The following is a 15,658-nucleotide window of genomic DNA, read 5'->3' as shown; positions in this document are numbered from 1 at the left end:
GCAGTATAATCTCGGCATCTTCATTCTTTGTTATTCAGGCTGCTGAGGCAGACTGGCTTAAGCGCTGTAGTGAATTAAAATAACGAAGCAGCGATTACATCGCAGTTCTTTGAGCATCACGTTACCTATACTGAACTTCCACGTCACAGTTATAGCTCATATACTTAAGCAACACTTGCTGTTTGGAGAGTTGGTTTGTTTCCATGTTTCCGTCCTGTCTTCCTCCTTGTTCTTGTGTTCCGTTCCTCCTTCCTGCAGCAAGCCATAGCTCGGCTGTTCAAACCGAAACAATACGAAAGAAGATATTCTATTATAAGGCGAATACCGCGTGATGATCCTTGTATGCTGACGTCATGCGCATCATTACAGGAATAAAACATGCAGCCGAAACTTTGTTGTCCATTCTCCGTCAACGCAAAAACGCTTTCTAACGATAAAGCCATCCTCACGCAAGTTGCCATCATTGATTCTTTTTTAATCTCGGCTGCTTCCTAACTGACAATCTTCGCTTATATCCAGCGATTAAAAAAACTGAGCAATTATTTAATACACCTGCTCGCTCTACACGGCTCGCAATCAACAATACTGATGCAGTCTTATACCCTCAATATGAATCAGTTGTTCCTTAAGTTTGAAACTTGTTCGCGTTCCTTAGAACACTCCGGGTATGCCTATAGTTTTCACAGTTAGATTATGCCTGTTTTGTACAGAATAGAGCTTGACGATTATATTTTAAGGAGCGCTGCAGGTGACAAGACAGCCCGAAAAACCTGCGGTTGAACGCGTCGTCACCAATCTGCACCATAAATGTTGTCTTTTTATCGAAGTCTCATTCCATTGCTTTCTAAACGTTAGTAGTGTCATTTTTGATGACTCTCGAATTCCAATGCTCCAGCAAAAGTTATTTCTTTAATGCGTACTGTACTAGGGGATGATTTCAATACTGCGTAGCGTAATGGTAAAGAAAACCACTCGAATCTTGAAGTCAAGTGCATACCGCGTGGATGACGTGCGTAACGAATTTTGTCTGGATGCGCGTTGAAAATTTCGCTCCCACGAGGTTAAATTAACAACGAGCGAATGCCTGGAAGGGAAGCAAGTGTTACGCCCAGCACGAAGGACCAAAAAAAAAAAAGAGAGGAGAGAAAATAGCGCAGTAAACACCTCTCCGCCATAATAAAACTAAACTATTCACACTGCGTTTGCAGCCGAGAAAACAAAAACTTCAAAAATGCCAAAGCATGTCATCATAGTGTATTTATGAATAATTATCGCCTTGCTGTTCCTGAAGAGTTTTTTTGCATTTGTCCCTAGAAAAGATTTGGCAGCATTCCTTGATAAAAAAGGAACCTTAATGTTTTGTCTAAATGATGAAACCATGACAGCTAAAGCTAACATCGCGAAGGCTTTCAGCCCGTTATTTTGTTGTTTTCACAGACGATGACGGTAAGAGACTAAAGACGTGAATCTAGTCCGACGTAACGCGTAGGCTCGCAAACGCTGCGTTACGTTGGCGAAAACAACTCCTTCTATAGTCCGATGCACTGCAGCGCCGACGTGAACGGCGTCTTCCAGCGCGTCCCGACGAACCCGGCGCAGATTTGGCTCCTGCTCCATTCGCGCGTCGGCGCCGCCGACTGCGTCGACCCACAATGCACCGCGCAGAAAAAAATGGCTGATTCCTGCGCGAACGTGAGCGGCGCCGGTGGCTCAAACGTTGCACTTGCGTCGGACAGTGTGGTGGAGAGGTTTATCGAAGTCATAAAACGACACCCCTGTGTGTAGACTCCAAGTGACTCGATTTCAGGGACTAACAGCGCAAAGAGAACGTGTGGGAACAGATACGGCAGAGCGGCGGTCTCTCCACGGGTGAGCTGTTTGCGACTGCTGTTTTCGGCTTCATTTATACGTTTCTCGGCCGAAACATCCCACTTGCTGCATGCACAGTAATGTTTGATCAATTTTGTTTCCCTCGTTTCAATTTGTAGTTGGAGAATGCCACCAGTTATGGAGGGAACTCAAATGTTACTAGAACTTTTGCTACACACATGTGATATGACACTAATGCAATCCATGTATAACTCCTGAACCGAGTGATCACGAGATTGCTAAATAAAGTCACATTTGGAGCTTACGTGTGAGTTTTGCTTGCTTTTCATGGAAATGAACGCACTTTACAGATGGAGAGGCAACAACTTCATGCTGTGCATTAGCATCGCCTGATTACCCTCAGTTGCCATAGCAAGGAGCCCTTTGGGGACATGAAGTACTCTGCAATGGCGTATCGAATTCTCATGGCATCTGAAGCTGACCTGCTTGCATTGCCAGTACTCTGATGGTTTATGTGTGCTATGGTCTGCCTCCAGCCGCCTTCTTGGATTCTGTCACCACTGGCCCGGTCACTATAATCATTAGGGCAATAGGCACTGTCATGGACTGTACCGGACATGGTTAGTGCAGCGGTATGCATGCCTATGATTCATAAACCAAAACGAATCAATTTCTTTTCTTGACACTGCTTTTGCTGTGAAGAGTACATTTTAAGCATTTACCGGTTTTAGTGTGCTTATCGTGTTTTTTGGTGGGGATTTCTGGACGCTGCTTTTGCTAAGATATGTCTTCGACACTGATTTTGCTACGACAGGGTTTTGATACTGCTATCGCTAGGATATGTTATAAAACTTTTGCTGCGATATGTTTTGGACGATGCTTTTGGTAAAACAGGTTTATAATACTGCTTTTGCTAAGGTATGTTATAATGCACATACCTTCATTGTTCACTTCATGATTCATCGCTTTTGCCTGCTGCTTTGAGGATCGATGTCTATCAGATGTAGATGTGATGATTCTGGGAACACTCTTGGCGACGGATAACTAACACGAAGTAAAACGTGTTTGAAATTTTTTCATCTTTGCGATTGCCCTCACTAGTATATATGTAGCTGCTTTCTTGAAAATAAAACCAGTTGGAAGTTGCGCCTCGTATATGTTGTATGTGTTTCTTCATTTTGTCCTGATTTTTCGCGCAAGTACATACCTTTACCAGCCAGAGATGAACCAACTCGACCCCCCCCCCCCAAAAAAAAAAAAGTTTTAATTGAAGCTTAAGTGTACGCGTCACGAAACCACATCACCACACAGCGCACCGAAGGCCACCCGCTCGTGTCATTGTCGCCGACGTAAACGTGCGTGAACGAGTCAACAGTTTGTTCTGCAGTCTGCATCTGCCCTCGGTAGCCTCACGTAGTTTCCTTCGCTCCCTCGAACCCCTTTCTACCGTACGCGTGCGCTGTAACGAGATGCATCAGCACGCGATGTAGTGGAGAGCATCTGCATTTGCCTTTCGATCTGGGGTGAGGTATATAGTGGGAGGGCTGAAAATGCCTGCACTTTCCTGTTTCCAGCCCCGTTTCCACTCTTCGGAAGTGGAGCCTCTGAATGGTCGGAGAGTTCCATTGCAAACGCGTCATGGAAATGACGTAGCTCTGCTCATTTTTCGCAGGCGGTGTGAATGTGGAAGGGTTTTGGGACTTTCATTAGCAATTTTCTCAGCAAGGCAGCAACCTTTCCACGCACAAAAACGTCGGTAGTGTTCCCGGGGCATAAGCTTTTCGTCTTGCCTGTTTTGATATTTTCCTTTAGCCTCCCGCCCCGCCGCGGTGGCTCAGTGGTTACGGCACTCGGCTGGTGTACCGAAAGACGCGGGTTCAATCCCGGCCGCGGCGGCTGAATTTCGATGAAGGCTAAACTCTAGAGGCCCGTGTACTGTGCGATGTCAGTGCACGTTAAAGAACCCCAGGTGGTCTAAATTTCCGGAGCCTGAGTTGCTTTGGGACGTTAAACCCCAATAAACGAACGAACGAATGAACCTTTAGCCTCCCTTTAACAAACCCTTATCACAAGCTGAGGTACTTAATGACAGTAGGTGAGAATGCAGAAGATCAGTCACTTAGTTCAATAGGGCACGTTGTTGGTCAAGTCGATCGTACATCGTTAAGCACGGAACTGCGCAACACAAATGTGAACGTGAAGAGCGCAAGGATAGGCGCCTGTCCTCGTGCTCTTCTCGTCGATATTTGTACTTAGTGACCAGTCACTAACCACTTTATGCAGACCCATTTAAGTAATCTACACATGAGTGAGTACGCTTGAGCATATCTTTTTTACACATCTCGTTATTAGCCACGCAGAACAACATAATTGACTGTGGGGAACATGCATTCCACATACGCTTGAGCATATCTTTTTTACACATCTCGTTATTAGCCAAGCAGAATAACATAATTGACTATGGGCAACACGCATTCCACATACGCTTTTTTAACACATCTCGTTATTAGCCAAGCAGAATAACATAATTGACTATGGGCAACATGCATTCCACATACGCTTGAACATATCTTTTTTAACACATCTCGTTATTAGCCAAGCAGAATAACAATTGACTATGGGCAACATGCATTCCACATACGCTTGAACATATCTTTTTTACACATCTTGTTATTAGCCAAGCAGAATAACATAATTGACTATAGTCAACATGCATTCCACATACGCTTGAGCATATCTTTTTTAACACATCTCGTTATTAGCCAAGCACAATAACATAATTGACTATAGTCAACATGCATTCCACATACGCTTGAGCATATCTTTTTTAACACATCTCGTTATTAGCCAAGCAGAATAACATAATTGACTATAGTCAACATGCATTCCACATACGCTTGAGCATATCTTTTTTAACACATCTCGTTATTAGCCAAGCAGAATAACATAATTGACTATGGGCAACATACATTCCACATACGCTTGAACATATCTTTTTTAACACATGTCGTTATTAGCCAAGCAGAATAACATAATTGACTATGGGCAACATGCATTCCACATACGCTTGAGAATATCTTTTTACACATCTCGTTATTACCCAAGCAGAATAACATAATTGACTATGGGCAACATGCATTCCACATACTATTTAGCATATCTTTTTTAACACATCTCGTTATTAGCCAAGCAGAATAACATAATTGACTATGGGCAACATGCATTCCACATAGCTTGAGCATATCTTTTTTACACATCTTGTTATTAGCCAAACAGAATAACATAATTGACTATAGACAACATGCACTCCACATACGCTTGAGCATATCTTTTTTACACATCGCGTTATTAGCCAAGCAGAATAACATAACTGACTATAGTCAACATGCATTCCACGAGAGGCTCCGAAAACGCAGCCAGTCGAAACTGTTCACAATACCACAGCAGCTTTAAAGGGCAAAAATGCACCATATTTTCAGGTTGACAAAGGCATTTAGCCCCATATGTCATCCAGAGCTGCCGTTAAGGCTAAACTTGACGTTAAAAGAATAATACATTGATGACCTGGACGGATGCAGATCTTCGTTTTAGGGATTAAAGTGTGTTTATTCGACGAGGTATGTGAAGCTCGGCGTCTTTACATTCGGGCTTTCTAGAGAGGTTTTACAATACCAACTTGCCCGAATAGTTATCATTTTAAATAAACAGGGGTCTGTTCCTGAGTGCTATTATTCTTAATAGCACTTAATTATATAATCATGGATGTATCGATTAAAATAAGTTCGCTTGCAGACTACTGCACACTGTATCATTCCACGTTAGCAAAAATAAAAACACGTTATTCACTATAGCGAACAAATATCAGCGCAAAAAAAGCCGCAGCAATAATAGTCACGCGAAAACGACTACTCTTAAACCTGCAATTCTGCTTCAGTGAACACGTCTCATCCCCATTCAAAAATGACAAATGTTTACGCGGGGTTAACATTGAATCTTACGTGGAATGAACATATAACTTGGGTTAAAAAAGTAGAAGCCTCCATGCAAGTTGTTTTTTAATATACTCGCGACAGCCTACACATGAAAAAAAAAAACATCACACAAAACCTTTATCAGGTTCATTTTTGAATACGGCTCCTTTTTATGGGATCTGCACACTCGTGGCCTTATTAAGAAATTAAAAAGTTTTCACGGAAAATCAGCATGGCTTGCGTGCGATTCCTACAGCTGGTGCACATCACAGTGCCTTCTTGTGAAACAAGCGTAGCTAGATGCACTGCAATTAGGCCGCTATTGAGAGTGGTTGAAATTACTGGATTTTCTCTATCATAATACGCTAGACGCAGACAAAATGTACATTTAATCGGTAATATTTGACATCCCACACGATCAAACCGTTCAAAAATGCAAAATAAATTTTTTGGCAGAAATTCTTTTTTTTTTTTTTTCAAACCGCCTCAGATTGGCACTGGCTGGGATGATCGTCGGTCTAATGCTTTTATGAAGTGCTCAAACAAATTTTACAGCTGAATAATTCAATGCAAAACGCACCAGACCTCGCGCTGTGCCCTCCCTAATTTCTTCCAGAAAATTTATGGTTCTTTAGCGAACTATCTAAATTCCCTCGACATTTTGGGGAGGAAAAATATTCCAGTCATATGACAACCCTTTGAATTTTCCACACGAGTGCAAGATTAAGTGTCATTAAACAATTTACAAAAAAAAATGTTTTTTATACGCTGGAAGCTTTTCCTGAACAATGCAGCAGCATTGTACAGCCGGCTAAATCTTTAGCTGGCATGATTTTTGCATCCCTAATTGCACCTCACAAAAGGCTTCTCTTAGCTAAACCACTGGCATATTCATGCTGTAATTTAAAGCATATAGTAGCGTTTGGTGGTCCATTTTGTTTCATATTATGCCCAAGTAGACTAATTGTCTGATTGAATCAAAATTTTTAGATTCTTCATCGCCTGCGGCTACGAAGAGCCAAAACAAGGGGGATACGTAGCAATGCTCCTGGAGGCGCAATCACGCTTACTCTGGGCAAACGACTTGTCTAGCATAGGAGGAGAGCTAGGTAGCTTACCCAGAGGAGGAAGCGAGATGAACCGGAAGCATTGCTGCGTGGACCGCTTGTTTTGGCTCTTCCTAGCTGCAGACGATGCGGATTTCTGATAATTTTGATCCAATCAGGCAAGTACTCCACTCAAGCATGATATGAAAAAAAAAAAAAAATGTACCACCAAATTCCGCGACACGCGTCAAGTTACAGCATGAATATGCCAGCGGTTTAGCCAAGTGAAGGATTTTATTAGGTGCAAATAGGAATGCAGAAATCACGCAAGTTAAAGATTTGGCCGGGTGTACTTCAGTGTCAGCCAAGAATATTCCATACTGATGTGTTACAAGTGAAAATACAAAATTCGGCTCACTGCGTAGCTAACAGGATTGTAACTACGCTCAGCGATGGGGATCAGAGTATATGCAGGTGGACCCTGGGAGCCGCAGAAGCAAGTTGCTTCCTTCCTGATTAAGTGAAGATTCGAGCTCAATGTCAGTGTGCGGCCTCGATCAGCGTGGTTAGGTAACGCAATCGAATGGGGGTGCCGTGTTCGCGCGTTCGTACAGTAAATATGGTCGTGTTTTTCCGCCTATATAAATAACAGCTTGGAGTTTTTTTTTTTTTCCGGGGCTCCACTTCTCATGGTAAGTGAGCTGCAGCAATTACTTAGCAGATAAATACAGTCCATGTGCTCTATTCCGGCAATGAAACGTGTGTCGACAAGCGTACAAAATAGGTTGACTTAGCCATGACTAACAGCGTGTAAGTCTGATCACATCAGCTATGGCGCAGTAAAGAGAAGTCGCGTTGGCACATTTTCTGCCGACTGTTTGATCCTGGCCGATTGAAGTACAATGTTTCTGAATTGTTCAGGAAAATTTTCGACCATAGAAAGAAAAACCAATTTTTTCGTAAATTTTTCAATTACAATTAGTTTTGTAGTCGTATGGAAAATTGAAACAGCTATTACATGATCAGATTTCTTTAATATTTTTTGGGAAATCACTTTCGGCAGTGTGACAAAGCTTCATAAGTATTCTGGACGAAATCGGGGAGGATCGAACACCAAACCTGGTGCGTTCGGCATGCACTGACCCAACTGCGAAAGTTTTCCTCTGCCATGTTTAGATGTAATTCGTAATGCTGTGGCACCACAAGGACAAGGACGAAACGGAGTGACGACAACACAAGTGCTCACTAACAACTGACAAAATTTATTAGAATGAAGAAAAAATCAAGGAACATGCGCAGTCCAGAACAAGGTTACAAAAGCGCCAGGCAATTACACGTGTTACAGCACCACGAACCTGCCTGTTACGATGAGTTTAAGGCTCTTTCAAGATAATCAACCTCAGCGTAAAGTAGCAGAAATGATGGCGAACTCATGCATTCATCAGCCGACTTTCTTATCTTGAAAGAGCATTAAACTCATGATAACAGGTAGATTCGGGGTGATGGAGCACGTGTAATTTCCTGTCACTTTTGTAACCTCGTTCTGGATTGCGCATGTAACCGTTGGTTTTTTCTTTATTCTGTGCTTCTAATAAATTTTGCCAGTTGTTAATGAGCACTTGTGTTGTCGTCACTCTGTTTCGTGCTTGTCCTTGTGGTGCCACAGCACTGAATTCGTACCAACTCGCCCAATTCCCAACCCTTTAGATATAACCTCTTTTATATTTTTTCTATTTTTTAGGCCTTTTTATTCCAAGTTAAAGGGATGGAGTAAATCTATAACTGTTATTTTCTTGCAGAATTTGTGCCTGGTCTAGACGAAAAGCGCATGTGTCATTATTATTTCTTACATTCCTTTTTTCAAGTTATGAATAACTGCTTGCTTGTTCTTGTGTGTCATACAGACCCTCCTAGGACCTTACAAAAAAGCTGGCGGCATTTTTTAATACATAACCAACAAATATAACAGCTACAGAAAAAAAAATTGAGGATTGGTTTCTACGCGTTCGAAATGCCACTTTTTTCGTGACAGCCTTTACCTGATGATGATGATGTCCTTTACCTGTACGCGCGCCATGCAAGACTTTTTCCTTCTTCCGTATCCTTTAGTAGCCGACAAGCTCGAGCTCACCTGCTCGTCTTACATAGAATCCTAAATCGTGCAGTTAATTGTGACTTCTTTTTTCTATCCATCACTTTTCTAGCTTCGCCCAGTTTGGTACCTCGGTCTTTACACTTGTCCGCCTTTGCGCATCATCCTAGTTGCTCTCGTCGCCATCACTTGCTCCCTCTTTCATTCCCCTTTTCTCCTACGCTTAGCATCAGTCCAGGCCTTCATAAATCAGGCCGACCTCTAAGCTCTCCTTTAATGAATCCTCGCCTGGCGAGCAGGAAGTTTCACTAAACATGAGCGGAGGCTTAAGTACATGCTGGTTCATTTCGCGATAATGAAACTTTAATGGTGTCCCAGCCGGTCACCTTGCGCAACGAGCAGTGTACGTCTTTATTAACTAATTACTGCGTAAAGACCCAAGGATTAACTTTGAAGCTGCTGGCGTCAAGCGAAAAGTTTCAATTAAGGAGTTGTACAGGGCGCCAAGAGAAAGCGAAAGAGCCCAACTTACGAAAAGGTGCAGCGCACTAGGCCAGCGCTTATGTTGAAGTCGCGGCGGCTGCGCCAACCCGGGCGCGCTGCGGCAGCGGCCAGTGAATGTGGGCCGCCAGGCGGAACTCTCAAAGCGGATGCCCAAGCCTCTGCAGCTGTAGTTTTCGCGCGCCCAATGTTCTCAAAGTATTTTTCGCTCTTCCTCCGCTACGAAATTGAGGCCATTTGAGGGAGGCAGGGGAGTCGCTTGATATGCTTTAATGCCTACATGCCTAATCCCGCAAGATATACAGTCATAATTGAAATTCACGTAACTGCGCATTTCATGAGCACCGTAACATTTTGCTGGTGTACATGAAGCGGACAACTTACTACTAATTTTATAATCCCTTTTCCTGTTTCTCTATAATAAGCCGACTCATTGTCCTTAACCATACATATATACAATGTTTAGCAGTGAGCCTTGCTGGGCGCCGCAAGCCTGTCTCAAACAGCAGTCCATTGCTCGCTTTCTTCTGCGCCCTGCCGCCGCTACCACAAAAATAGTAAGTATAATCGAAAATAAACGGGAAAGCGGCTCACATCTGCCGGCGAGCAAGATACTGCTGGCGCTAATGCGTTGCTACGCAGCTGTACGGTTGTTTTAAACCGTGACCACCATCATCATCCTCTGATTTAACTCCCGTACGGGACTAAAGCTTCTCCCAATAATCTCCTAGTGCCTCCTAATTACGGCATTCGCGGCCCATGCCGACAAATTTCCTAAGCTCACGACATGAGCTGACTCTCGTCTGCCCTTGATTACGTTAAGTGGTATATACGCAATCGCTGAGACAGCCACAAACTACCACCAAAGACTGCCGGTGGCTTGGTGGCTGCACCAATAGGTTGCTGAGCACGAGGAAGTGAGACCGATCTCGGTCGCGGCGGCCGCATTTTTGGTGAAGGCGAAATGCAAAAAAAAAAAAGGCAGTGTTGCGAGATTTAGGAGCACGCTGAAAAACCACACCAGGTAAAAATAAATCCGGAGCCCTACGCTAGGGCGTGCCTCGTTGCCCGTTGGGATCCATTACATCCTGTTCTGTCCAGTCATGTGGGAGTTACACAGGGCGAATGACACTCGACTAGCCACCGCGACGGCGAGCTGCGCATTGGTTCGGAATATAAGCGACGGCTGTGCAGCGCCCCTTCAAAGTCGGCGGTGATCCTCTGGACCAGGACTCAACCCGCTCTGTACTTCAGCTGGAGGTTAGTAGAAAACTCCTTGCTGCTATTGCCATTGGTACGCTGCCGGCTGCAGTGCCGTGAAACTATATTTGCACCTTTGATGCCATATTGCTCATTCTCTGTTCATGAATGAGCAACAGAAACTGTCGCATATTCAGGTCCGTTCCTGAGGGATGGGAGTGTCATAAGTTCCATATCTTGTGGAGCCTCATGTCATATTGGAATATCGTTTTGAGACGTTTAATGCCATGAGAAGCGGTAAGCACGATGCCTATAGAATATAAGCAATTAGTCGGGAAGAAGAGAAGTCGGGGAAATTACTGCCAACACTCAGCTCAGAGGGGGCTGACGACTCCGTTATGGCGACGGGTTGCGGTCTTTCTGTGCAACAGTCAATATTTTGGCTATAATCAAACAAAACATCGACTTACTGCTTCCGCTGCGTGGTGAGGTAGACAGCCCGCTCGCTCTGCGATCAATACATGAAGAGGTGAGGGGCTCGAATAACCAGGTCGACGATCTGCAATCATCAATAAAGAATGTGATGCAGCACCGCAACAATGGAGCGCTTCGGAATTCGGACCATAAGTTTAAGAGCGCACGTGGCTAGGTTCGAAGCAACCTTATCTGTTCAAGATAAACTGAGGTGCTTCTTTCCGAGCTCACTGACCTTAGATTCAGTATAGCCGGTAGGCTAATCTGGAAATTCGTGGCTTGCGCAACTTACCCGTCGCGTTGAGCGAAAACTTTCGCTCTGTAATGACAAGCGTTGCTGAGGCTTTAAATATACAGGACCTCCACGCACATGATGTTGTGGCATTGGACTGTTATTTTTGCCATCGGAAGCGGCTTCTTTATATTGTGAATCCGATGTAGACGAATTGATGTGCTTTCTGAAACGCGCGGACAAAGACGGAACAATTGGGGTACGCGCTCGCTTGTACCCCAATATGACGGTGAGAGAGTTTTTGCTACAGCTCATTACCACTTCAAGGAATGGTGGCGTCCTTGTTTGGGCCATGATAGCCTGCCTCTGTAGCTGCGCTGACCTTGCCGATTACCGGAGCTCAGTATTGAACTACCGTTGCTCTTTTTTTTTTCAATTATGCATGTAAACTCAAGTCTTGAAATATTAGGAGCAATTAGAAATACAGATATGTATTTTTTGTCGAGGATTACGTTTCCCACCCGTTGATTACTAAAGTTACATTCAAGCACATGATACCAGTCAGTTTCAACCTGAAGGCTTAGCCTATATTTACTACGAGGTTTACCAGGAGGGGCGGAGGAATCGGGTTTTGTAAAAGAGACTGGATTGTTTCGGAAGCCTCTTTGAGTTTTTCTTGCCCGGAGTATATTTCTGTTAGAATAAATAACAGTCATATGATTTCGTTGCTAACCTATTTATCGAGCACCTTAGGAAACTGTTTCACATTTTTTTTTTTTTGACGAATCAAAGTGCAGTTGTGAGTGGGTTACTGGCTCTAGTAATGTGTTCATTATTGAGGGTATGAATGCTAAAGAGGCCGCTGCTTAGTCTTGTTTGAACCTTTTAGCTGAACATGGATGAGCATCTGCTGTAATTTTCCCGACGTGAGAGGAACTTTTCGGGTATGATTTGATATTGGCTTGTCTGGATCATGTCAATTTCTATTGGGTGGGCGTTTCTAACGCAATAGCTGATAAATCTAAGTATAAATTTAAACCAACATTTTATTAAACGATAGCTGCATTCGACTGGAATTCTTTTTATCTACGTCAATTCAGGCCCATTTATGATGCATTTTTGTTAGTTGCAAATAATATATACCAGCCAGCAGGAACAAAAAAAGAACGCTACAGTTGGGCAAAGAAACCGGAATATTATTAAGTGGCTAGCCGATGATGTATTTGCAGCTATTCGTAAAAAGAATTCGACGTGTTAGTGTTGTATAGCGTAACCAATTAACTCAGACTTAAAAACTCATTTGTGATAGCAAGAAACAACCTCAAGCAAGAAACGTATCCCTCCATCCCCTTTTCCTAGTGCAAGGTAGCAGAGCGGTTCCTTCTTCTTTGTAAAGGTATACTGAACCAAAATTTTGCCGCTCCAATTTTTCGCACAAACGCGAGTTTAGATGCGAAAACTAATGACCACGACAAGCATTTCCGTAAATAAGAACGTAAACACATTTTCCTACGGTTATTTTATCGCATCGTCGCAACTGGTGACCACCTCCCGAAGCTGCAAATGTGTCAATACTGGCGGAGGGCTCAGACCCTACACCAGTATTGACAAGGGGTCTGAGACCCCGTACTAGATTGTAGAGACTGAAATAATCTGAAGCAGGTAGCCATTTTCTGTTCTTGTCAGAGGGGGTCAAACATTCCTTCTATAACGCTTTGAAAATTTCACTGTGAGTTTTAGTAACAATCATCAGCACGTTTTCTAAAACTCGAGGCGGAGAAGAATAAAAAGTCGTCAGCACTACACAAAGGCTGGAAGAAAAAGGGAAACCCGTGCCCTCACACCACAAGTCAGTCCAGCGCTGGTCACTCGGTTCCAAAGCTACACAACAACGAGACAGTTACAAGGAGCACACTTGCAGAGCGTGTGGATCGCTTGTTTCCTGTGTGTTGTAGATTGAGCGAACAACGACCTTTAAAAATGATTTCTCCCCTTTGTATAAAACGATGTGTAAAAAAGGCCATCAGCCGCTTTCTCTCTTTCCCTTTTTATTTCCCTCTGCACCTGTGCTCGAATCACTAGAGACCCCCCTTCGATGGAGGCAGACTAAGCACTGGACGTAACACGCCCTTGCACCTGCGTGATTCAAATCACTACACGCGGGTGGTCGACGAAGTAAAGTTTCTATATACACCGCTAGTCTAACTCTCCTCTTCGTCGTAAGTAAACCTTCGTCCTGAAGCGTTGGGCACGGCACAACAGAATGCTGAAGTACTGCAGCGCTCTAGGCTGCCACAAAAACATCGCTGGCTGAAGCACACATTCGCATCCGTTTTCAAGAAATGGGAAACACTGACGGAAGTGGATTCGTGCTACGCCGCCATCACGGTTAACCTGGGCGCCTTATAAAGGCGACATCATTTTTATGAAGCATTTTCGCCTCGAAGAATAGGCAAGTGTCCCAGATTAATCGAGAATCATCGGCATGCTGTTTTTTTTTATCCGCTCTAGAAAACGCACAGCAGAGAAAACAAGAGGCGAAGGGAGGTTGCCGCTGTTCCTGTACTGATACAGCGCAACGGTATGCTAAGCGATTGCAGGCTCGGGTGGGTTAACTATAGCGCGCATAATAATAAGTAAAAGCCGCTTTGCTACTGCGGTTTTTTACTGTGTGCAGCTAAGTCCCGATCCCCAACAGCACCGAAAATTTCTTGCCCCGTGTCTGATACGTGCCACACAGTAAGTCTGCAAAGCTGAAGGAACCAGCAAGGCTGCAAGGATATGGGGATTGGTTACTCTTATATAGACTGAAGTACCATTAGCATGGGGAAACGCAATGCTTAGCTTACTGCAATATTTAATTTTCTACAGCGCTGAGTTAATTCGCGTTCTATCAGTTCCATAAGTCGACTACAATATAGTGCGAAGCATTTGACTACAGCAGGTGCAGTCGCATTTGTGTCCACTTTTTTACAGCTCCGCCTTTGCGCACAGAGCGAGATTTTACGGCGTTATTTTGAACTGTTGCTGCTCTTGTACATTGAGCATGCGAGAGAAAAGCTTGCGCCATGTTGCTGGCCCCGAGAGACTTACTGACACGTCCGCTGCTCTCATCCGCTACGCGTCGTCACTTGACGCAGACGATTCATTAGCCATAAAACTTCCTTTCTAAAAAGAAGCAAATTCCGTAGCCAGCCGAACAATGTTTCATTTACACAACTGTTCGACGGCTCGCTTCTAATGACCGCCACCAGATAGCTGTCTGACTCAGATGTTACGACGTCTCCAACTCACGTGAGGCAGCTCAGCATCCGCTCATTTTTCGCTCACGCCGCCGCCACTGACGACGATGACGACGCCGGGCTTTCCGCTGACCGGAACTGTTAATTAACGCTATCGAGTTAAAATAAGAAACAAAAGTGGTCCAATGACCGCCGCGGAACTCCTGACGTAAAAAACGTAGTACTCAAGCACATTCAATTGATCAATACCTGCTGTTTACTGGACGTTAAGTAATCCTCAATCCGTTTCTGCACGGCTGTTTTGATATTTAGGCTATAAAATATCTTCAACAGTGTTGAAAGGCATAGCGTTGGCATAGCGAGATGTAAGGGTCACACTGTATATATTTCAGTGAATGGTTTTAAAGCGATAGCGTTACGGGTCCCGTTCAGCGGAAAACGCGGCGGCGTCGTCGTTGTTAGCAGCGGCGGCGGCGGCGTGAGCGAAAGATCCCCAGAGAAGGAGCCCAGGTGAACCACCTAAGTCACGTGACCTTGTGACGTCATCACAACCTGCCCACCGTATTGTGAGCAAACTGACCACCGTGGAAGGTGGCATTTAAATGAATGATTCGCCGTGAGCGGTTGCTCGGGAAGAGTATCCTGGGCCTCACAAGCCCCACCGGTGGCTGTATTCGAAGCAGCCACCTGCCGGGGCAGTGGCGCATCGCTTAACCGCTGCACCCTGCACTGCGCCAGTAGTGGTGTGAGGACTCCCAGTGATCTGTGAATGGGAAGTAGAGAAGGGCATGCATAGACATTAACCAACTAAAGTAGCCTCGTCATACCCTTTAAGCGTAGCTTACGTGTTCCCTGCAGTTTTTTATAAATGGCGTTACTGCCGTGATCATGTCTGAAAGGCCTCAGTCCGTGGACGATTGCGTTTTATACACCAGTGTGTCCAGTGGGAAGCAGATTCCACACAGCTCATGGACGACCTCAGCCGTATTGAGAGCTGGTGTTGCTCCAAGAGGATGTCTCTAATTGCTAAAGAATGTGTCCACGCATGCTTCAAAAAAAAAAAACTTAAA

The 15,658-nt window shown here is 44.3% G+C and overlaps 1 long non-coding RNA gene across 1 annotated transcript; it reads left to right on the top strand.

The window, feature by feature from the left end:
• The first annotated feature begins 1,786 nt into the window (after nt 1-1,786).
• LOC149352788 (uncharacterized) lies at nt 1,787-2,985 on the top strand. The gene is made up of 2 exons (XR_016289556.1): nt 1,787-1,869; nt 2,181-2,985. It is a non-coding gene; the product is annotated as an uncharacterized LOC149352788 (long non-coding RNA).
• The last annotated feature ends 12,673 nt before the right edge of the window (nt 2,986-15,658 follow it).

The sequence above is a fragment of the Amblyomma mixtum genome, chromosome 3 (genome assembly GCF_055824585.1).
Source record: "Amblyomma mixtum isolate Tamu chromosome 3, ASM5582458v1, whole genome shotgun sequence".
Classification (NCBI taxonomy): Eukaryota; Metazoa; Arthropoda; class Arachnida; order Ixodida; family Ixodidae; genus Amblyomma; species Amblyomma mixtum.
Note: the sequence above shows the minus strand (reverse complement) of the source record. Positions and strands in the feature narration are given on the sequence as shown.